The sequence below is a fragment of the Euprymna scolopes genome, chromosome 7, assembly GCF_053919585.1.
Source record: "Euprymna scolopes isolate OS-2025 chromosome 7, ASM5391958v1, whole genome shotgun sequence".
Lineage (NCBI taxonomy): Eukaryota > Metazoa > Mollusca > Cephalopoda > Sepiida > Sepiolidae > Euprymna > Euprymna scolopes.
Genome location: NC_136488.1, coordinates 104274570 through 104298189, shown reverse-complemented (window position 1 = coordinate 104298189; position 23620 = coordinate 104274570). Strand labels below are relative to the sequence as shown.

The 23620-nt window shown below is 36.1% G+C and overlaps 1 protein-coding gene across 10 annotated transcripts in view; it reads right to left on the bottom strand.

The window, feature by feature from the left end:
* The window catches only part of LOC145279872 (cytosolic carboxypeptidase 1-like), a 657874-nt gene that overhangs the window by 19474 nt on the left and 614780 nt on the right, over nucleotides 1-23620 (bottom strand). The window lies entirely within an intron of this gene.

The following is a 23620-nucleotide window of genomic DNA, read 5'->3' as shown; positions in this document are numbered from 1 at the left end:
GCTTCGTTTCCACGGTTGGGATTTTTTTAATGCCGTTATTATTGTGCACCTGTCTCCCTTAGGGTTGGCAAATGAATGGGATCAAATACAATTTTATTTGTCCCATTTGCACCACCGGGGAAACTGGTTAGGGAACTTGATTCTAAACTCAAGAAGAATTTGTTCCAGTTTTTTATAAGCTTGAGAAATTTATTTTCACTGAATAAAATTTCTAGAACAGAAAAAATTTGCACCACTTTTATGTCTTTGTTGGAAAATTAAAACCCAGAAACAATGATACTAAAACTTATGTCTAGAGTTCTTATTCTAATGTTCATCAAAAATCAATGATTTTGATTCTAAAAATTTCAAAAATGTAAAACTCCAGCTTAAGGAGCCTTTAAAAAAACTAAAATCAAGATAATCTTGCTTAATTGAGGTATAATGATTATGGAGTTTAATGCAGATTTCATATATTTGATTTTTCAAATGGGAGATTGTGTTCATAGTATTTACTTTTAAAAGAATTAAAATACTCTAAAGAAACTGAAAATGAGGTATATTTATTAGTTGATATTTAACATCTACTAATATCACAAACTTCGAAGGTATCTAAATTTTCGCAAAGGCCTTCCATCCATATTTACTACTTTTTGCATGAAACAAAATTAAACAAGATACAACCCAAAGTTGATAACTTTACATCTGGCTTCTGTGTTTTAGATTTATAATGATCGGCCAATTAATTTATCAGTGAATCCTCTAAATACAAATAAATAAGCTTATAAGAATTCATCACGCACACATATAATTTCACATAATTTCAATATAAATTTTACACACACATATAATTTTTCTATAAACAGAAATTAATGTACATGTATATATTTGTATATGTTTGCACAATAATAAGCTAAACTAATAAACGGGTCTATATTATTTAATTAACTGCAACGTTTATAGAGATGATTATTATTCATTAATTTATTTATTGCGAACTATTATCCTTTTTCTTGTTGTTTCACAACGTTTCGGCCAACTATTCTTTGGCCTTCGTCAGGTGGTAACCACGACGGGATAGGAAGTCCTAATCTCCTAATTGCTTTCTCAGCAAAACATGGTGAGACAAAAAACAACTATGAAAGGCAGTAATTGTTGAGAATGCAGTTAGGAGATTCGGAGTTCCTATCCCGTCACGGTTACCACCTGACGAAGGCCAGAGACATAGTTGACCGAAACGTCGTGAAACAACAACTAAAAGAGTCCGCAATAAATAAATAAATGAATAATCAACGGGTCATTGCGAACTTTAGAATATACATTTGAGATAACACTGTAGGTAACATGGACATATAATTTCTTCATAAATGTTAATATTTAGAGGGGTCCATACACACACACACACACACCCACACACACACATATATATACATATATATATATATATATATATATATATATATATATATATATATATATATATATATATGTATATATATATAAAGTAAAAAAATTGCTAAAGGTTTTATGAAATTTACAATATTTATTCTCGGCAACCTGGTGAACCCAATGGGCAAATTATTTTATTTTGCTATTTTTACCATTTAAAGAATGTGTCAATCCACACTCGCACACGCCTCATGCCCCCCCCTCCCAACAAGAACGGTTACTTTGCACATGCTAAGGCTTGAGTGTGAACGTTTTTCTATTATTTTCGTCATCTACCTTTTTTATATTGATGTGATCATATCTGTTCGAATATTAGGGTTTACTGTAGCTTTTTACACATTTAAATGATTAGTTGTTGCGTGTTACGCTTATAAGTTTGTACTTAGGAGTGTTAAAGCCTGCTATGTTAGTACGGTGTTTATAGCCTTGGATATTCTTGGATAATGAGAATGGTCTGAGGGAGATAACTGTAACTGTACGTAGATTGGTGTCCTTGCTAAAGTGTATATGTCAATATGTGGATGCACATACACACACATATGTATATGTGCATACATTCATAAAGTTCACATCTTTTATCGTTATAAGATGAGAATTATATTACTATTATTGTTTTGTGAAATTGTTTTATTATTCAATCTTTTGTATGATAAATATAATTTATGTATTTGAATTGTCTTTATTTATTTATTTCTCTCTGTGATTAATCGGATATCCATTTATGTTAATGTTAATTGCTTGCTTAAAGGCAATGTCCATTAGTGGGTGATGTCATTTTAAAGAATTATTTTGCAACTGGCAATTATAAAATATGAGATTAATTTTGAGGAGTTCTAGCGTTATTTTATTAGAATTTAATAATAACTTATGGAAATAGGAAACAATACCAAGATTACAATCTTCAAAATAAAACATACGCAATACTTTCTTACTGCATGCATAAGATGAAGTATAAATACAACCCCTAAAACTAACCTAATTAAATTAAACACAAATTATTTACTATAAATTGCATTTTACTTTACCTGAAGATGAATATAGAAATATGGGATTTAAAAATATATTAATCGGATAATAAATAATAACTAAATTATAAGTCAATTTCCTGGCAAACTAATAAAAATATACGTAATTTTTATGCATTTTATTTTTTAGCATTATTGCTTCTTTCCTCAGTCCGATGGGACAATACAAGTATTAGTGTTCACAATCAGATTAATTATTTTGGTGAAATTTATTTTCACCAATATACCTACATTGGATCAATATAAGGAGATATTCGACATTACATTTGCAGAGGGATCTAATGCCTGTCGCTTGACTAAGAACATATATTACACTTTGATCCTCATTTGAAAATCAGGAAGTAATTCTAATCATTTATCACCATATTTTATTTATGGCGTAATATTTGATTTGCGAGAATGTATTGTAAAATAAGTAGAATCTACAGTTTTGACACTTGACGATACCAGATACGCCTTAATTTCATATTTGAAGATCAGACGGTTCGATTTGTATTTGGAAAGTGATAACGTACATACAAACAAAGGTACAGACGTGTTATTATCCGAATGCACAATAGTAGTATTTAATTGTACTACCAATGTCAGACCTAATATCTACCTGATAAATTTAGCGCAATTCTAACTCAGTTGTGTAATTCTAAGTGATTATTAGTAAATATTATTGCTTTGTGGTGAGTAACAACATAAATGCTGTTTTTTCTATTGTATACTTGACCTCTCGATTATATTTTATGTAAGATTTGCAATTCTGTCTCATATTTTTGAAGCCGATAATGGTGTATTCTTGTTAGAAGTTAGTATTATTAAAAGCTGCATCTTGTTTGACGAACGAAGAAACTCGATGACAAAATTTGTGCAATTTTGTCCAGTAGTTTTTGCAGCCTATTGTCGTGTCATTTGAGGAGTCTATTGTCGATTAGCTGAAGGAGATAATAGGAGTGTAATAGATATAACGGTACACCTATGAAGCAACTTTGGAGACTTATCTGCTGTAATGGGGGGGGCGAGATGTCGTGACGAGTCAGGAGGAATCATGACACTATTATCTAATAATTGTCGAGTACTTTTATGAGAATTATGTCGAATAGTATGACGAGCCTATTGTCCAGTAGTTTATAGGAGCCTATTGTCGAGTAGTTTGAGAAGCCGTTTGTCGATGAATTTAGGAGCCTATAAACACACATGCTTAATTAGTATATGGAATACTGTGTTGATGGGTTGATTACTTAATAGATGAATAAATAATCAGTTATTTCAGTTCAGTCCAAAGATGAAGGTTAAAGTCTAGTGGCTTCTATGATTTCTCTGTAGTGTATACGATGCAATGCACGGAGAACTTTTGGCTGAAACTAATAAACATATAAATGGGCGTCACATAAATTTGGTTAGTATTTATCCTTGCTAGCTTAATTACCTACTTTGGCAGGTGTTTAGCTGAGAATAAACTGACCTCTTAAAGGGAAAATCCTACTAATTTATTTTCATTTATTGTACCCGAACTGAAATAAATAGCCACGTTTAGGAACTTGAACGGCTTAGCAGGTGTTTCAATCGTTTCCCCCACCCCTTTTCTTTCTCTCTCTCTCTCTTTCTCTCTCTACTTCTCTTTCTCTTTCTCTCTATATATAAATATGCATACATATGTGTCTATCCATTTATCTCTATCTCTCTCGCATGCCTTTCTTTCTCTATCCCTTTCTTTCTATATCTCTATCTATTATCTATATATTTCTTCATATATCTATTTCTTTTTCTTTCCCTTTCGTCATCTATTTTTCACTCTTTTACCTTCGCTATATCTATTTTTATCCCCCCTTTTAATAATAATAATAATAATAATAATAATAATAATAATAATAATTCTGATTTCGTTTATCAACGTCTCTCTGGAAATGGATGGGATTCATTTCCAGAGGATTTCCCTTAATCCCGGCTTCAAACCAGGAGCTTCAAAGATCAAGGGTTTTCCTAAGGATGTTGGTTGTACTTATGGTTTGAAGGCCGCCTAAAACATCGGAGATTTGTAGTTTTTTCAATTGTCCTTCCAAACGACTTGATACTACTCCTAGTGTACCAACTACGACCGGGATTATTTGTGTTTTAACCCCATGTATACGCCTTATCTCGAAGGCCAATGGAGCATAATTGTTCCACTTCTCATTCTCCTTCTCTCTCATATTCCTGTCCCAGGGTACTGAGAAGTCTACAATCTGCCAGTTTTTTTAGACCTTGTCAATGACGACCAAATCCGGACGATTATGTTCTAATTACTTGGTCATTATGACATTTTTGTCCCACCATACCTCTACCTTGCCATCATCACTTGTTCTCACTTCATCAGGATCCCTCCTCAAACCATTTTCCATCACACTTCACTCCAACCCTCTTACACACCTCCCAATATATCCGGAGTCCCATTCGATCGTGTCTTTTGCGGTACTCTTTCTCGGCCAGTCCACTACACCCTGCTGCAACGTGCGCAATTGACTCTGAGGTCTTACCACAAATCCGGCATTCTGCAGCAACTTCATCTCTTAGGACTACTTTTTTGAACAATCATGTTCCTAATGTCTGCTCTTGTGCTTCACAAACAAAAGCTTCAGTACTCTTAGCCAGATACCCAGCTCTAAGATCACTTCTGCTATATTCTGGAAGAACCTTCCATGCATTTTCTTCCTAGCCAGTTCCTCTGCCCTTTCTCTATCCATACGTTTCACATAATCAGCCTTGGTCTCACATACCTCCACTTCATTGACCTTAAGCATCCACTCCTTCCTTTCTAACCACATGCTCCTTTTCAAATCATCCATAAACAGTAGATGATTGGGGCGTCTGTCATCAGATCCAAATGTTATATTTTGTTTCATTAAAAGAGTCTTATTATAAGTGATGTTGTAAGGGAGAGATGTTGAGAGACTTAGAGAGATTGTTCGTTCCGTGTTCGTGTTATGACGATTCATATATATTAAAAATATGTTCATTCTTAGGTTAATAGATGTGTTGCTATGTGAAGCTCTTAGAATGATGAGATAGTGTTCACTGTTCAGACATTGTGTAGACATGAGATGTAGATTCACATTGTGGATATGAGATGTGTATGTCACGACATTTTATAACACAGACATATAATAACAATTCACTTTACCTTTTTGTAAGAATCACAATCTCAAGACGACGTTTTATCAAAACACATGATGGGTTTATTTCTTCACACAACCGGCCGTGGTTTTCTCATCAAGAATTCAAAGCTTCACATTTTAGTTTCAAAGTGATCGTCTCGCTTCCTAGACGTTCGAATTCCCAGACCCTCTCTGAGTTTCTCACTGACTGTCTAACTAACTAACTCTCACTTCCTATATTGAGAAATCCCTGCATGTCCAGCCAACGTGACGAAACTCACGTGCCATCACATGCGCGAGTCGCACGTTTCCCGAACATTCTGATTTTTCAATAACCTATTTTTTCTTTATTTTCACAAAGGAATTCAACCTACATATCTAATTTATTTAACCCATATTTTATTATCCACATTCTTTCTAACAATTGAATAGTTTATTTATTATTTATTTCATCAGAATTAACAATTTACTGGACATTCCATTTAAACCTATTGTTCTTTAAAACTTATGTCCAGGGTTCGATTTCTGCTTTCTCTCATTTTATTTTCATTTTAACTAATCTCTCTATTTTTATACTTACATGAAAAGGGGACAGCCCTTATCATGTAACACAAAGTTATACCCAAGTTTTTCTTTTCTCTTTTTTTTTACAATGAGGTCACCACTTATCAAGGCCCGGAAGCCACTCAGGGATAAGGGTTATTGCATGTACAGTACGTTGTATGTTAGTGTTGAGATTTCATAAAGTGTCTACTTAAAGAGGCGGTTCATCAGGAATTTGTTTACGTTGGATTTGAAGACATTCAAGTTGTAGTCAGGTGGGAAACAGTCAGACGGAACAGAGTTCCACTGGCGTGCTGTTCTAAGAAAGAAGCTGTGTTCATGGAATATACGTTTTGATTTAGGCACAGCTAGAGATTGGGGAAAATTTTTGACAGTGGCTTCAGCTAGACGGGTGTTTTTCATAAAAGATTGGCGAGGGAGGACCAGAGATTGGAGCTCAGACGAGCACTTGCCATGAAAATAACGGTAAAACAAAGACAGACTCGCAACGTCTCTTCTGTGGGAGAGAGGGTGCAGGGAAGAGAAAAGGGTATCCCCCACTAAGCCACGAAGTCTATTTTGTACTCTGTCAAGGCAGGATATGCTATTTTTAGCAGCTCCTGCCCAGATATGGCAGCAGTATTCCATCCTTGGACGTACTTGGCTTTTATATAGATAGAGAATTGCATCAGTAGTGAGATATCTTCTGGAGCGGTAAAAGGAACCCACCATCTTTCCAGCGACCCTGGCAACAGACTTTATGTATGTGTTCCATTTCATATCAGGAGTAAAGGTCAAGCCCAGAAGCTTGTCAAAACATTAAGCTTCTCCTAGGCGAGAGCCATCCATTACAATTGATGCCAGATGGGGATCAGAGCGTTGATGGTGTAAAGATAGGAGCTTGGTTTTAGATGCATTAAAGGTAACCAGCCACGTCTTCCCCCACTGAACTACACGCTCGAGATCAGAGGAGAGAGAATCAGAGAGAACTTCGTCATTTACAGCCTTTGATGTGTTGCCGTAGATGGTCGTGTCATCAGCATAGATGTGAACGAATGATTTAAGTATGTGTTTAGGGAGATCATTGATGTAGATCAGGAAGAGAGTTAGGCCCAGGATTGACCCCTGAGGGACTCCAGCATTAATACTGCAGGCCTCTGATTTTGGTCCATTGACCACTACTCTTATAGAGAGAAATGATTTAATGATTGAGAAAACATTTCCAGTTATACCGTAGCTGGAAATCTTGTGAAGTAGGCCTTTATGCCATACCTTGTCGAAGGCCTTTGATATGTCAAGAGCAATTGCCCTAGAAAGGAAGACTTTGTCAAGAGATTCCTAATCCTATGAGATATAACCGTTAGCACATCTGCGGTAGATCTTGCAGAACGGAAACCATATTGCGTGTCACTAAGGAGGTTATTTCTGCTGACGGTGGTTGACTATTTCTCTATTTAGTATGGATTCCAGCAACTTACTCATGACACACAGGAGACTTATAGGTCTGTACTGAGAGGGAGAGGACTTATCACCTGAATTCTTAAATACAGGGCATACTGATGAGGTTTTCCAGGGTGTTGGAAAGCACTTCTCCTTAAGGCAACACTTAAACAGTTTTGTAAGTATGGGAGCAAGTTCAGGTTGAAGCTTTTTTAACACTATAATTGGGATGCCGTCAGGGCCAGTTGCTTTACTGGAATCAAGGTTCTTGATTAGCTTGGCGACCTCACGCACTGATATTTGTATATTATCTAACGTGTTTTGTGTTATAGGAGAATGCTCAGTGGCATCATTATCATTACAAAAAGAAGTGGCGATAACGAATCTCCTTGAAATATCCCACATTTAATGCTAACTTACCCCATCTCCTCTATGTTTGCTGTCAGCAACGTTTTCCATTGAGCCATACTTGTTTCCAAAAGCCCTACCACATTCTCAGCAACCTTCATCATCAATAGTGTTTCACGTATACATGAATGAGGAACCATGTCCTAAGCCTTTCTGTAATCGATCAATGCTACGCTCAGATTCCTCTTCTTCTTCGCATCCTGCATTATTGTTCTATCAATTAGTAGTTGCTCTTTAGTACCTCTCGAGCCTTTCCGGCACCCCTTTTGGGTTCGTCAGGAAAAACGCCATTACTCTCTAGATGTTCATAAATTTTCTCCACAAATATTCCAGTGAACTGTTTCCACATCAATAGCAGACATGTAATTGGTCTATAATTATTGGCAGCTGTTCCTTTTACAGGATCTTTCCTAATCAGTGCTGTTCTTCCCTTCACAAGCCAATCAGGGACATCTCCCGACTCTACAACCCTTTGCAGAACAGCAGCTGTAGGTGGATAAAGGCATGAAAACTGTTTAAATCAGAAGCCCATCATTCCATCTGGACCAGGTGCCTTCCAATTTGTCTTCCTTCGTATGCCAGCTTTAACGTCATCGATGGTTATCTCAACGTTCTTCATCTGCTGCATTTCTGATAGCCTTTCTCTGACCTCTCTCAACCAGCTAGCCTTCTCATTATATCGCCCCTCGACAGACCAAATCTCACTCCAGAACTTCCTTGCATCTTTTGCATTTGGAGTGTTGTTATTTCCCACCTGTTTACTACCATTTAATTCTTTATACAGCTGAGACTGATTGTTCCGGAAAAGGTTGTTCTGCCGAAATGCAACACTTTTTCCAACAAAGTTCCTAATTTTCATACCACCAGTGTGGACCTTCCCTTTCAACATTGTTAAAGCGTTCATCGTTCCTTTTTCCAGCAATCTATACCTCCTTTCAAGCTCGTCCTTGGCTTTCTGTCCTAGTTTAACCCCTTTTCTTATTTCTTCGATTCTACCAATGTCTTTCCGCCACCGTTTAATACTTTCTTCAAGCCGCCTCTGCCAGTGTGGCCTTCTATCCTTCATCTCTCCTTTTTTCTTCTGTAATAAGCCAAGACGATTCGCAATAACGTATGACGCTGCATACAAAAAGTTCCGTAATCGATATGTTCTTTCTTATGATGTTGTGAATTACTCCTAGAATTATTTTTACCTCTTTTTTCACCTTCCCGTAGCAGTAGAGTAACGAAACTTGGCACAGTTATTAGTCTTTCTCTACATAGGAACCATCCAGAGATATGCATTTCTCCCATCGTTTGATGCAGCTCTGGAGACCGTTTTTGTAGAACACCCCAGATTGGTCCTCCAATCACGATGTGACTTCAGAAATCAAGGCTGCATCATCTGGGAAACGCTTTCCTTTCAAAATCAACTTCATGGCTGGAAAGAGGCGACAGTCTGAGGGTGCAAGGTCAGGAGAGTAGGGAGGATGGGGAAGGATTTCATAACCACACGCCCGTGCTTCTGATCTGACGATAGGCAAGTTGTGGACCGGAGCGTTGTCCTGCAGGAGGAGGGTACCTTTGCTGATCTTGCCCCGCCTCTTGATTTTGATAGCTTCTTTTAATTTCCTCAAAAGTGATGCATAATAGGCTCCTGTAATTGTGGTACCCTTTGCCAGGAAATCTGTCATCACTACTCCGTCCTGGTCCCATAAAACTGTAAGCATGACCTTGCCAGCGGAGGGCTGCGCCCTTGCCTTCTTTGGAGGTGGTGAGTCCAAGTGCTTCCACTGCATTGACTGGGCTTTGGTCTCTGGATCATAGTGATGGACCCAGGTTTCATCCTGTGTAATCAGTCTTTTTGAAAAACTTTGACTCATCTTCTTGGCACAACTCCAAATTCATCCTCGAGTACTCGACGCGTTCTCGCTTCTGGAATGGTGTGAGCAACCTGGGAATCCATCTGGCAGACACCTTATGCATATGCAAATGGTCATGAATGATAGTTTCTACAGACCTTGTACTAATCTTGACATTTTGGGCTATTTGGCGAATAGTGATGCGCCAATCTTCCAAAATGGCAGCCTCAATTTGACGGACAGATGCCTCATAAATGGCAGAAGGGAGGGGGCAGTTCTGGGAGCTGTTTCCACAGACTTCCGGCCATATTTGAATTCATGATGCCAGCGTTTTACAAGGTCCTATGATGGGGCATTATCACCATAATTTCTTTCATTTCATCAAAAGTCTCCTGTGGTGTGCGTCCTTTCAAATACAAAAACCGGATCACTGCTCGACATTCAACAGGCTCCACTTCACACCTGACTCGGTTCAAACATCTGTAAAACAGAAACCACGATTAGTTCAGAGTTGTAATTTGCTACATAACCCGTAGAGATATAAATCATTGCATATTCAAAAATTCAGCTAGATCAGACAACTGGAAGTGGGTCAGAGGTATTACTTATTGCACGCCCCTCGTATATATATAAACATGTACACACATATATACACGCACATGTATATATACACACACATATGCACAAACGTATAATATATGTGCACACATGCATATATATATATACATACACATAAAATATACACACATACGTGCATACACATATAGATACATATACATATATACATAAAATATACATATAAATACATACACATCTATATTCATATACATACACAAATACAATGTATTAATCAAATCAATAGACATTTAGCGAAATGTTTAAGAGAAATTGTAGAAAGTACACAATTAATAGTATCGATAAAGTTATGAATAGTTGACTTAAAAATCACTGAAATTATGGGTGATATAATCGGTTAAATTAGACTCTAACACTTTGGTAGAGCAACTCGTCTAGGAGATGTTAACTCTGTGAAATAACATCTACTACCAGGTAAGTCTTCGCTCACAGTCGTTAGTGGAGAATGAGTTGCGTGACTGGTGTAACATATATCAATGCGGGCTACAAAATCTCATATTATGTTCAGTGCTGCATGAATAACTGTTTAGAACGCAACAATCTCCGCAGACTTTCTTAGATATGGCTCACATAGCAGTAAGTAAGCATTGCTATTTTAACTAGCCAATAGAAAAAAATAGTGATAGCCTATAAAATTAGACTGCTCTGAAGTGATCATAAAAATCGGAATAGTAAATAAGAATTATAACCTAGATAGTAACAAAATGTAGATCAAGAGTGAAGATAATAACTGTAATAGTTTTTATGACTTCAATGTTAAGACTAAAATTAAGATATTAACACTTTATTATTTGTATTTTGAGGAAAGCGTTAAAAACAATTCACAGTATTACTTCACCGATAGAAAGAAAACCAAATAGCCATGTAAGCGAGATATACAGTCGAACTGAATGTACGTTATGACTAAGAAGCTCATTATATATACCGCTGGGGGTGCTAAAATGGCGACATCTGACTGCAACAAAGTATAAGCAATGAAAAACTTTGTTTTACTTCATCAATTTTACGGAAATGTTTTACGCAATTGAAACGAGTAAAAAAACGCAGAATAACGCGACAACATCATCGTAGTTGGAAATAATAGAAATAACAAAGTTCGTTCGCAAACTTTGTTAATTAACCTCTAAGCCGTCCACTGGCATGTCCACTCGTCCAAACTAATTTTTATTGGTTTCAAGCTCATCTACATCGATTTTAACATTAAAATCACTTGGATGTTTTGTAGACCCAACACTAAAAGAAATTGTTTTTGCAAAACCTTAAAAACTAAATCCTCCAATCATCGGGGAATAGTTGACAGCACACACACACACACACACACACACACACACACACACACACACACACACACACACACACACCAGGCATCAGTGCGTCTAATGGGGATGCTCTCCTAGCGGCTTCGGCTGCATGGAGACAGGATAGTGCAAGTCAAGGATTCATCACTTGACACTCAGCCCAACAGGTTAGGGGCCGGGAACCGGTCCCTAACCTGTTGGACTGAGGTACGCCACCTGGGTAATACCTAGGAGGTCCACCCTCCCAGGCCTTGCCACCGGGCTTTCCGGTGGGGCAAGTTTATTGCTTGCTGCCTGAGGCGCCCCGACTGGGGAATGTCGACGGGGTTACTCAGGCAATTTTTAAAATTGCAGGAGTGCCCCTCCTTTAGGGGAGCCTGCGGGGTTCCCACTTTCCGGCCTTGTGCCACATAATGCTGATGTGGGCAGCATTTAAATATATACCCCCATCACTGCGTCTGATGGGGAAGGTCTCCTAGCGGCTTCGGCTGCAGGGAGACGGGGTAGTACACGTCAAGGATTCGTCACTTGACACTCAGCCCAACAGGTGAGGGGCCAGGAACCGACCCAGCACCTGTTGGACTGAGGTACGCCGCCTGGGTAGATATTTATTTGCTGCCCACATCAGCAAAATGTGGCACAAGGCCGGAAAGTGGGAACCCCGCAGGCTCCCCTAAAGAAGGGGCACTCCTGCAATTTTAAAAATTGCCTGAGTAACCCCGTCGGCATTCCCCGGTCGGGGCGCCTCAGGCAGCAAGCAATAAACTTGCCCCACCGGAAAGCCCGGTGGCAAGGCCTGGGAGGGTGGACCTCCTAGGTATTACCCAGGCGGTGTACCTCAGTCCAACAGGTGCTGGGCCGGTTCCCGGCCCCTCACCTGTTGGGCTGAGTGTCAAGTGACGAATCGCCGCCTGGGTAATACCTAGGATGTTAACTCTCCAGGCCTTGCCACCGGTGGAGCAAGTTTATTGCTTGCTTCCTTCTTTCAGTATAAAGTAAATTCAACACACTCTAGTAATATATATTTGACGGTTAATTTCTCTTAGAATGCTGTGCATAACGAGTTTGGCGTCTTTCAGTGGGTGTAAGTATGTGTGTAGCCTATGTGTAAACGATTCAGTATGACTTTTCTGTTAAGGTTGTTTTTATTGTGCCATTCCCCAATGATTTGTTTAATATTTTGTGGTTTGCTATTTATGCATTGATTCCCTTCCGTATACCATTTGTTGGTGATCATTTTTTTAAAGTTGAGACTTGTAGTTTGTATATGATATTTGTTTGTTGGAGCTCTGTCATTTCCGTTTAGTCCGATATGACTCGATATTTATTATTATGATATAGTAGAAGATTATTATCATTATGACATAGTAGAAGATTATTATTATTCTCATATAGTAGAAGATTATTATTATTATTATGACATAGTAGAAGATTATTATAATTATGATATATTAGAATATTATTATAATTATGACATAGTAGAAGATTTCGGTTGTAATTTATGTTTTAAGATTGTTCATATCTTCTCTTATTTTATTTTTTTTATTTTTAAATCTTTCTGTTTTCTTTTCGAAAGAAGAGATTTTAACAAAATTTTTAGCATCTTTTTTTTATTAATTGTTTTGATGAGGTATTTTACAAATGGATTGTTATTTTTTCTTCTACTTTTCTGATCATGTTTCATACATATTTGACCTTCGTATTTTTGCTTATTATGTGATACGCAGGTGATCCGTTTTGATACTTTAATGTTTTTGATTCTTTGTAATTTTGAAATTAATTTAAAATTTCTGATGTTGAGATTTGTTTAAACTTTCTTTTAAACATGCAGTTTGATGTTTGTGGATAACTTCTTTAAATTCTTTAATAAACCACCGGCTATTGCATTTGGTAGAGGTGGATAATTTTAGGATGTTTCCATTTACTATGTTTGTGAGGCTGTTGGTACAATAGGTCAAGTGATACTCATCAGTGTTTGTTTGTGATATCAGAAGGGATTGGCATTATTTTGAGAAGTTTCGCAAATTAGCATATTTTAGGTTCTAGCGATCTACATTTGTTCCAGATTTGTCCAAGTTTTCCAATATTATTGGGAAAATAGTCACTTCCGTATATAATAGTCACTTCAATAACCTTACGAATCCCCATGAGGATAAAACGCGGAAAATTCTGTGTAACTTAATTGCCATATATATCTTCAAAACTGCATGTATATATATATATATATATATATATATATATATATATATATATATATATATATATATATATAATCTTTGAAATTTTTAAACCTTTAAAGCTATATAAAAACTTATTATTTAATTTTTATATTTTTTTATCATTCAGTTAATCATGGAATCACCTGCAATCGCTTTATCAACTTGCTTTCTCGAATTTACAATAGTCCTAATGTTTTTCAAGGATCATCAGTTGTCTACCATGAAACACTGTTTCAGGGATTTAAAAATAAAACAGTAAATTAAATCATGCCTCCCCAACAGTGTGGATCAAACACCACTTCCCTAAATGACAAGAGCAAAAAATGTTCCGAATATTAAATCTAATTTCTTACTCCAGATTAATTTAGCTCACCTATTCATGCTATCAAAACAATGTCTTCCTTCCCTGTGACACTCGTCTTTGTCTCCAAATTCAAAAGTGGATATATTTTTTAATTCGCCAGTGTTGTATTTATACGATTAGGATTAATTCATTATACTAATTATCACCACCCTACTATTATTAGTAATTATTTTTATATTTACATTCTTATTTATTTCTTAAAATATATAAAAGTTGGAATAAATAATATCGTTAGAATTCAAAAGATTGGACAGTTAAAGGCGCGTTTCTCATTTTTATTTACTGTTTAATTTTTAATTTTTCGTTTATATGTGTATATGTACTGTGTGCATGTATGTATATGCGTACTTATATGTTTATATATTTAAAACTGACGTGGCACCTTCTCATTGGCTATACCTCCTTCTCCTCCTCCTCGTAATCGCCCTCTTCCTTCCTTCCTTTTCCATACCCCCTTTCCCCGTGCATGCTTATACTTTCACTACACCGATGAAGACTGAAGGAGCGGTCGAAAAATATGTACGTGTAAAAAAAGTTTTTTAATTTTTTTTATAATATTATTTTGTATTCCTGCACGTCAGCAATTGAAAACGAATAAAGAAAAATTATAAGCTTTTATACTTTTCGTAATCTTTTTCATACATTTCCATTTATATATATATATATATATATATATATATATATATATATATATATATATATATATATATATATATATATATAACAATAGAAAAATGCGAACATGAAAAGTAAAGGACTAGTTGTTAAAACTGGAAAAGAAAAGGACAAGATATTCTAGTAAAAAATATAATAAATTTATAACTTAAAATATTGCAGCATTAAGAATTGATTATATAATGTTAAATTCAATAAAAAAATTCTTAATGCTGCAGTATTTTTTTTACTAGAATAACCTGTCCTTTTCTTTTCCAGGGTTAACAACTAGTTCTTTACTTTTCCATGTTTAAGCTAAAACATATTACTTCTTATGCTCACATTTTTCTATTGTAATCCATGATTTTTCCAGGCTTCTAGTAAATTCACTTGTTGTTTGTTTAATTTCTTTCTTATTTTTTTGCTGATATAAACATAACATACACATATGTCTGCTTTCAATAAAATCCTCCCATTTATCTCCCTTTCAGGCTTTTATTCTCTCTGTTTCACTTGTTACTTCTCTTTTCGCGAGAGCGGTGAATTAATAGCAACAATAGTCGCTGAAGCGGCGTGGTTGTGTTGGAAACCAGTCATAAAAAACGTCGCTAACCACCATACGAATTTTACGATTTTGAACACGAGTAAATTCATCGTCACTTTTGTTTTACTGAACAAAAATGTAATTTTTTTTCACAATATAGCTGAAAATGTGATCTATAAACTGTAATAATTGTTTGAAATTTGGTCGAAATATGAGTGAACGGTGAAGCTTTAAAGTAGTTCTAAATGACTAAAGCTGCCACTTAACCATACATTCAAACGCGTTATATATATATATATATATATATATATATATATATATATATATATATATATAGTTGCTTGTCTAGCGACACTGATGAGCTGTGAAACAGCGAAACAGTACTGTATGTGGATGAATATAATGCTCCCTATCTTAGGTTTAGAATTTGGGAAGTGATATACAAGTTACCATTAGCGAATGAAGCGAGGCACTTTGTGTAAACAAATTGAGTTTAGATATTTTGCACATTGTTAATTCACTGCCCGCATGGCAGCAGCAGTATGCTTAACATACTACATACAAAGGTACTTTGGAAAACTATCCTCAGAAACTAATAATGCTTACTTAAAACATATATATAGGGCAGGTACCATTTTTGTGGCACACGAACTATTTGAAAGGGGAAGGAGTTTCTGTTATACCGGCTTCCTTGAAAATTTACACCGATTAGCACTATAAATAGCGCTAGTAATTCACACACCGGTGAGAGAGATGCGACTGCACATCAACTGCTAGCCGAATGCCTAGCAGATATACACGCTTTCCTATTTTTATACACCTGTTAATACACTTGTTCCTTAACCGAACCTCGACTTGATTGCTCTTATTTTCACTGCTGTTTCACAACACAACAGATTGGCGACAAGGAATCGAAACGACCTTCACTGCAGAGAATCACCAAAAGTGATTCAAATAAAGATTCGTAAAATCTTTAAGGCAGAACGCCTTCGTCATTTCAACAGATATTTGGATACGCAAGGATTAACAGCGAATTAATTACTACAAAAGTAATTTTGCGACGGGGAAAAACTTACTACTAAAATCTACAGCGAAAAACGCGAATGTTGTCAATTATTTAATAATTGAGCACACTTACCAAGTGTTTTATAAAGGGGGAAAATTAATTTTTTTCTTCACTAGAAGCCATTTTTTCCTACGGTAAGAATTTTCTTCTGCAAAGTTAAATGTCCAAAACTAACTAGCAAATACTGTGTAAGCTTATCGTTATTTCGATAACATCTGGGATTTGAAAAAAAAAAAAAACAGAAAAAGAGACAAACCGTGAAAAAGAATTATTCGCATACGTCATTTGTGTTTAGCAAACACGTAAAGAATTGTCATTTTTTGCAAAAGGCAAAGAGGGCAAAAAATAAAAAATAAAAAAAATAAATAAACGTTTCTCATACGAATTCGTCGGATATTTCAAGCGACGGATTTTATTTTTGCTACATACGCGTGCAAATAAAAAAAATCTTAAACAAATGTTATTTCGCTGGAATGTTTCTAGTAAGACTAGAAATATAGCGCTCAACAAATTAAGTTACAAAAGGACTGCTTAACTGTTGTTCTTCAAACAAAAGAATTGGGAAAGAAAACTTGGTTGATTTTTTTTACTAAGGAATATTTATTTAATACAAGCGTAAATTGTAAACTGAATTCGTATGATGGATACGAAATTCAAAGATTCACTGTTGGAATTGTTCCAATTCCAGGCAGAGCAAAATCTCGCTTTGCAAAAGCAACAAAGTCAACAATAACTAGAAAGAGAAGAGAGATTTAAACAAGCATTTGAAGAAAAATGCTTCAACAACAGAAACGCTTCGAGGAAATATTGATGAAAACACAGGAAGAACAAAGAAAAATTCTGGAGGTGACACAGTTAACTAAAGCGGACGATAATCATAACGCATTTTCTCAAACAGCTGGAAATTTCAATTATATGTCACTTTCGTCCAGTACTATAGACAATATGAGAATAATTTATATCGGATTGTGGTACCTGGTCCGACGCGAAAAAAGTTAGTTAGGCTTTTGCTAAGGAAATTGGGAACAGCCGAACATACAAAGTTCGTGAACTTTATTCTCCCCAAAAAGACCAGTGAGTTGAGCTTCCAAGAAACAGTTACACTACTTACAGAACTGTTTTCTGCAAAAACTCTCGTTTCCATAAGCGATATAAATGTATGAATGTTACTAGAAGAGAGGAAGACGACTACACTACTTATGCAAGTATAGTGAACAAACATTGCGACGATTTTAAACTGGAGGAATTATCAGCAGATCATTTTAAATGTTTAATATTTGTGCAAGGGCTGGTCTTTAATAAAGACGCTGAAACCAGGCGTTGTATTTTAAATAAACTCGAAAACGAACCGAATTTAAAACTACAAACCTTAGCGGAAGACTGTGAACGGTTTATTGCGTTGAAACAAGACAGTCGTGACATAGAGGAAAGCAAAGTGTCGCATATTAAAAAGATCAATCAAAAGAAAAATTCGACTTCCAAAAATAACCAGTGAAAGAAACAGGGAAAAGATCCACCTGGACCATGTTGGAGGTGTGGATATAAACATTGGTTTAATGAGTGTCCCTACAAATTCAAACAGAAAGAGCATAAAGCATCGCATTGTAGAAAAAAAATCTGGCAGAAAGACATCCATAAACTAACGAAAATTTAACCTGAGGAACAAAATATCCGGAAATATGTACAGGTCAAAATGTTTAAAAAGAAAGTAAGACTACAGCTTGATAGTGGGTCTGACATTTCCATTATTACTGTACAGACATGGAAGAGGCTTAGGAGACCCACAATGATTAAATCACATAAAACGACAAGAAGCGTCAGTGACAAAATAATTACCTACGAGGGAGAATTATTGACGAATATTTTTTTCCAGAACAGGGCCAAAAAAAGCAAGAATTTTTGTCATGCAAAAATCAAACAACCTCTTTGGAACTGATCTGTTCGAATAGTTTAGACTATGGGATCTGCCTTTAAGCTCATTTTGCCAAAAGGTTGAGGATTCGAATGTGGAGGCAGAAAAACTTAAGAGGGAGTTAAAAAAGAATTTCCCAGACGTATTTTCAGGCGGTTTGGGAAGGTGTACAAAAGCGGTAGCAAAATTTGACATAAAAGTAAATGAACCGCCAGTGTTCAGAAAGAAAAGAAATGTTCCATACGCCGCAATAGAATAGATAGACGGTGAATTAGAAAGACTCGAAAACATGGGTGTCATCAGAAAAATTGATCATAGTGAGTGGGCTACACCAACAGTTTACATCAAAAAGAAGAGTAAGGAGATTCGGGTTTGCGCCGACTTCGCGACAGGCTTAAACAGGGCATTACAAGATCACCATTATCCTCTTCCGAGCCCTGAAGAGATATTTGCAAAACTAAGTGGAGGGAAATATTTTTCTAAAATCGACCTCAGTGACGTCTACTTACAAGTTCCAGTCGATGAGAAGTGTTCAAAGCTGCTATGTATTAATACCCATAACGCGATTTTTCAGCAAATTATTTGACATTATGTTAAATGGGTTGGATTTCGCAGTAAGGTACCTGGACGGTTTGTTAATGAAAAGCGCTAGCAAAGAACAACACAAAGCTCATGTAAACCAAGTATTTAAAAGGATCCAGGATTATGGATTAAAAGTAAAACATGAAAAATGTAAATTTTTCATGGAGAAAATAAAACACTTGGGGCAAATCATCGATAAATATGGAAGAAGGTCGGATCCAGATAGATCGAGTGCAATAAAGAATATGCCTGCTCCAGAAAATATTGCGTCTTTACAAAGTTTCTTAGGTTTGGCAAATTACTACAATGTATTTTTGCCAAATATGCATAAACTAAGGTCGCCTTTAAATGAACTGTTAAGGAAAGACAAAAAAATGGGGCTGGACGCAAGAGTGCAAAAAAGCATTTCGGGAAATTAAAGAGACTTTAACGTCTGACTTGTTTCTGGCACATTATAACCCCAAGCGTGAAATTATAGTTGCAAGCGACGCCAGCTCCTATGGCATAGGAGCATGCATTTTACACAAAATGGATGATGGAAAAGTGAAACCCATAGCACATTCACCCCGATCACTTTTGCCAGCCGAAAAGAACTACTCACACATTGAAAAAGAGACGCTAAGTATTATAATCGCGGTAAAGAACTTTCATCGTTTCCTGCATGGTACGCAATTTCTGTTACAAATAGACCACAAATCATTATTAACGATTTTCGGATCGAAAAAGGGACTACCACAACATACGGCGAATAAACTCCAAAGATGGGGTACGATACTTCTGAATTACAATTTTCAAATGGAGTATGTACCATCTAAAAAATTTGGTCATGCAGACGGGTTATCGAGGTTAATACCTAAGCAGACAGAACCATTGGAGGATATGGTAATAGCAACCAATCAAGCGGAAGTTGAAGTAAAAAATACGTTATGTAACACAATAAGAGAACTTCCAGTAACGCTTGATGAGATTAAGAGTAAGGCAGAGGTGGACGAATTTATTATACGCACGAAAGAAAGGATCAACAATAACGAACTGGATGAAGAAATTTATTCAGTTTGCAATAACGTCCTGTTATATAGCAACAGGGTTGTAATTCCTGCGACATTACAGAAAAGAATGCTAAAGGAATTCCATGTAGATCATTCAGGTATATCAAGAATGAAAAGCCTTATGCGCTCTTTCGTTTGTTGGCCAAACATGGATGAAGATATAGAAGGAAAAATCAGTGGGTGTAGAGGATGTGCATTAGCTATGAAATCTCCTCCGACTCAATTCGGATCGTGGCAAAACCGGACCGACCTTGGTCCAGGATTCATTTAGATTTTGCAGGATCGCTAGATGGGTTTTACTATCTCATTGTTGTAGACAGCCTATCTAAATGGCCGGAAGTATTAAAATGTAAGAATCCCACATCCGAGGTAACTATCAACTTCCTGTATGAACTATTCGCTAGGTTTGGAGTAGTAGACTGCATTATTACAGACAATGGAACGCAATTTACGTCTACCGAATTTAAACATTTTTGTGAGGATCATCTAATCGAGCATATAACGATTCCGCCATACCACCCAAGAAGTAATGGATAAGCAGAGAAATTCGTTGACACATTCAAGAGAACTCTGAAAAAGCTAGTGGTTCGTCGACGGATAAGTCAATCCAACAGTTTTTACAAGTCTACAGAGTTACTGCGAATGCAAACATCGAAATGTCGAAGACACCTGATGAGGTTATGTCCGGACGCATGGTTAGATAGATTTTTCAGAAGTTGTTACCAAACCAGGATAGGCCAAACCTAAAAAAAAAAAACGATTAAAAAAAAAACGGTATAAAGTTGGTGAAAGAGTCTTCTACAAGATCCACAAAAATAATAAGACTTTCTGGGATTCCGGCATTGTTGAGAAACAAATATACAACATTGTCTACATGATTAAGGGACCAGACTTCGTGCACAAACGTCATACTAACCAAATTCGGAAAAAGATACTCGAACAGTGAGGTGACCAGATTGCCCGAGGAGGACATCATGGACACAGTGTTTGATACTTTTCAGGTGCCCATACCAGAGACAGCTCCAGAGAACAGAAGATCAAACAGAAAACGGATATCAACAGAATTGATTAGGCTGAACCCAAAACAAAAGCGTTATTAATCTCAGGCGGGATATTTTCAAAGAGGGCCTTTGAAAGGCGGCCTTCCTTGAACAGAAGAATTTACACCGATTTGCACTATAAATAGCGATGAGAGAGATGCGACTGCACATCAACTGCTAGCCGAATGCCTAGCAGATATACACGCTTTCCTATTTTTATACACCTGTTAATACACTTGTTCCTTAACCGAACCTCGACTTGATTGCTCTTATTTTCACTGTTGTTTCACGAAACAACAGTTTTTATCAAATATTTTATAAACCAAAATTCAATTCTCAATTTTTATATCTACGCCCAGAAATGCTCACAATTAAATTCTAAATTCTTTGGATTTTTTAATTCCTCGTTATAGTGTATGCATTAAAGGTCGTCAATAAATTTCCTGCAACTATGATAATTCAATGTTATGGATATATCATTTTTTATTTATGATCACACACACAGATATATATATATATATATATATATATATATATATATATATATATATATATATATATATATATATTCCAATCTAAATGAATAATAATTTTCCCCAAATGGTATAGGATCTAAACCCATTTGCATGCTTATAGTTTGAATTAATATTTTATTTCCTATTTGAAACTAACTTTCTTTAATAAAATCACTTATAAATATTTAAAAAATACCTTTAGAAACACTAGTTTTACTGTTTTTTATTATTAGATTAGTACAAAAACAATATCGTTTTCTCGCATATGTTATTTTTATATATGATTCTGAATTAATTCATTGATATATATATATATATATATATATATATATATATAATTTTGAAGTACGTTTTTCGCTCTATCGAATTGTGTAATTCGTTACCGTTCTCAATATCTTCATTCATTTTTTTGCAGGCCTTTCTGCACGATTTTCTTGTTCCAGTTCAAACTAGGCCGAAAGGCTGCCAAGACAGCTCATGATATCAATGATGCGTTTGGCTCAGCAACTACTAACCAACGTGTGGCACAACGGTGGTTCAAGAAATTTCGCAATGATGACGAGATCCTCGAAGATGAAGACAATCGTGAGTGGCCGACTGCGGTTGATAAGGAACATTTGAAAACCTTAATTGAAGCCGATCCTCGCAAAACCACAGAAGAAGTTGCTGTTGAACTCGAGATCGACCACTCAACAGTCGTTCGCCATTTAAAACAAATAGGGAAGTCAAAAGAATTGAATGCCGCATGAATTGAACGATAATAATAATAATAATAAAAAAACCCTCATCGTTTTGAGGTGTTTTCTACGCCCCTTCTGTGCAACAAAAACGACCCATTTCTCGAGCGGATTGTGACGTGTGATGAGAAGTGGATCAACCGGCGACGTTCGGCACAGTGGTTGGATGCCGGGAAGCTCCCCAAAAAGCTTCCCGAAACTGAACTTGCACACACAAAAAAAGATTATGGTGACTGTTTTGTGGTCTGCCGTCGGTTTCATCCATCACAGCTTCTTGAATCCGGGAGAATCGATTACGGTGGAGAAGTACTGAAGACAAATTGACGAAATGCACCAGAAACTCCGACCTATGTGCCAGAGATTGGTTAATATGAAGGGATCAATTCTCCTCCATGACAACGCTCGCCCGCATGTTGCCCAACTGACCTTGCAGAAGCTGAACGAATGGGCTATGAAACTGCCTCATCTGCTATATTCACTGGATTTCTTGCCCACCGATTATCATTTTTTCAAGCATCTCGACAACTTCCTGCGCGAAAAAATGCTTCAAAAGTCGAAATGATGCCAAATCGGTCTTCAATGACTTCATCGCTCCCAGAACTCCGGATTTTTATGCTAATGGGATAAATAAACTTGTTTCTCATTGGAAAAATGTGTTGATTCTAATGGTTCTTATTTCGATTTATAAAGTTTTTTTATGAAAAAAAAAAAAACATTATTTTTTGCACCAACCTTTTATTTCACACCAGAAAGCTTTAAATTTTGAGAAGTCTACATATTTACCTTGGCCGCCTGTAAAGCTATATCTACAGTATTAGTTAATTCTTTTATAAATTTATCGTGTGAAATTTTAGTATACAACGTACTAAAATCATGAGTTGCTATAGATTTTGCTTTTATTCTAGAATTTATACTATCTAACTAATAAGCATCCTTACTTTAAATTCTCACATATTTACGCATAAAAAGATTACACCCAGATGTAATTCATGTGTCAGTCAGACACAGAAAATTCCAGAAAAGAGATCATTTATAACATATCTATGATAAATTTATTAATCCAAATATTTAACATCGGAATTCTATTTAAAAACGTGGGTCTATATAAGAGGTCGCCAGAATCATAGGGTACTAAGCGCCACTTAAAAAAACAAGCAAACAAATACAAAACGCCAGAAAGCAGATTCAAGTATTGTG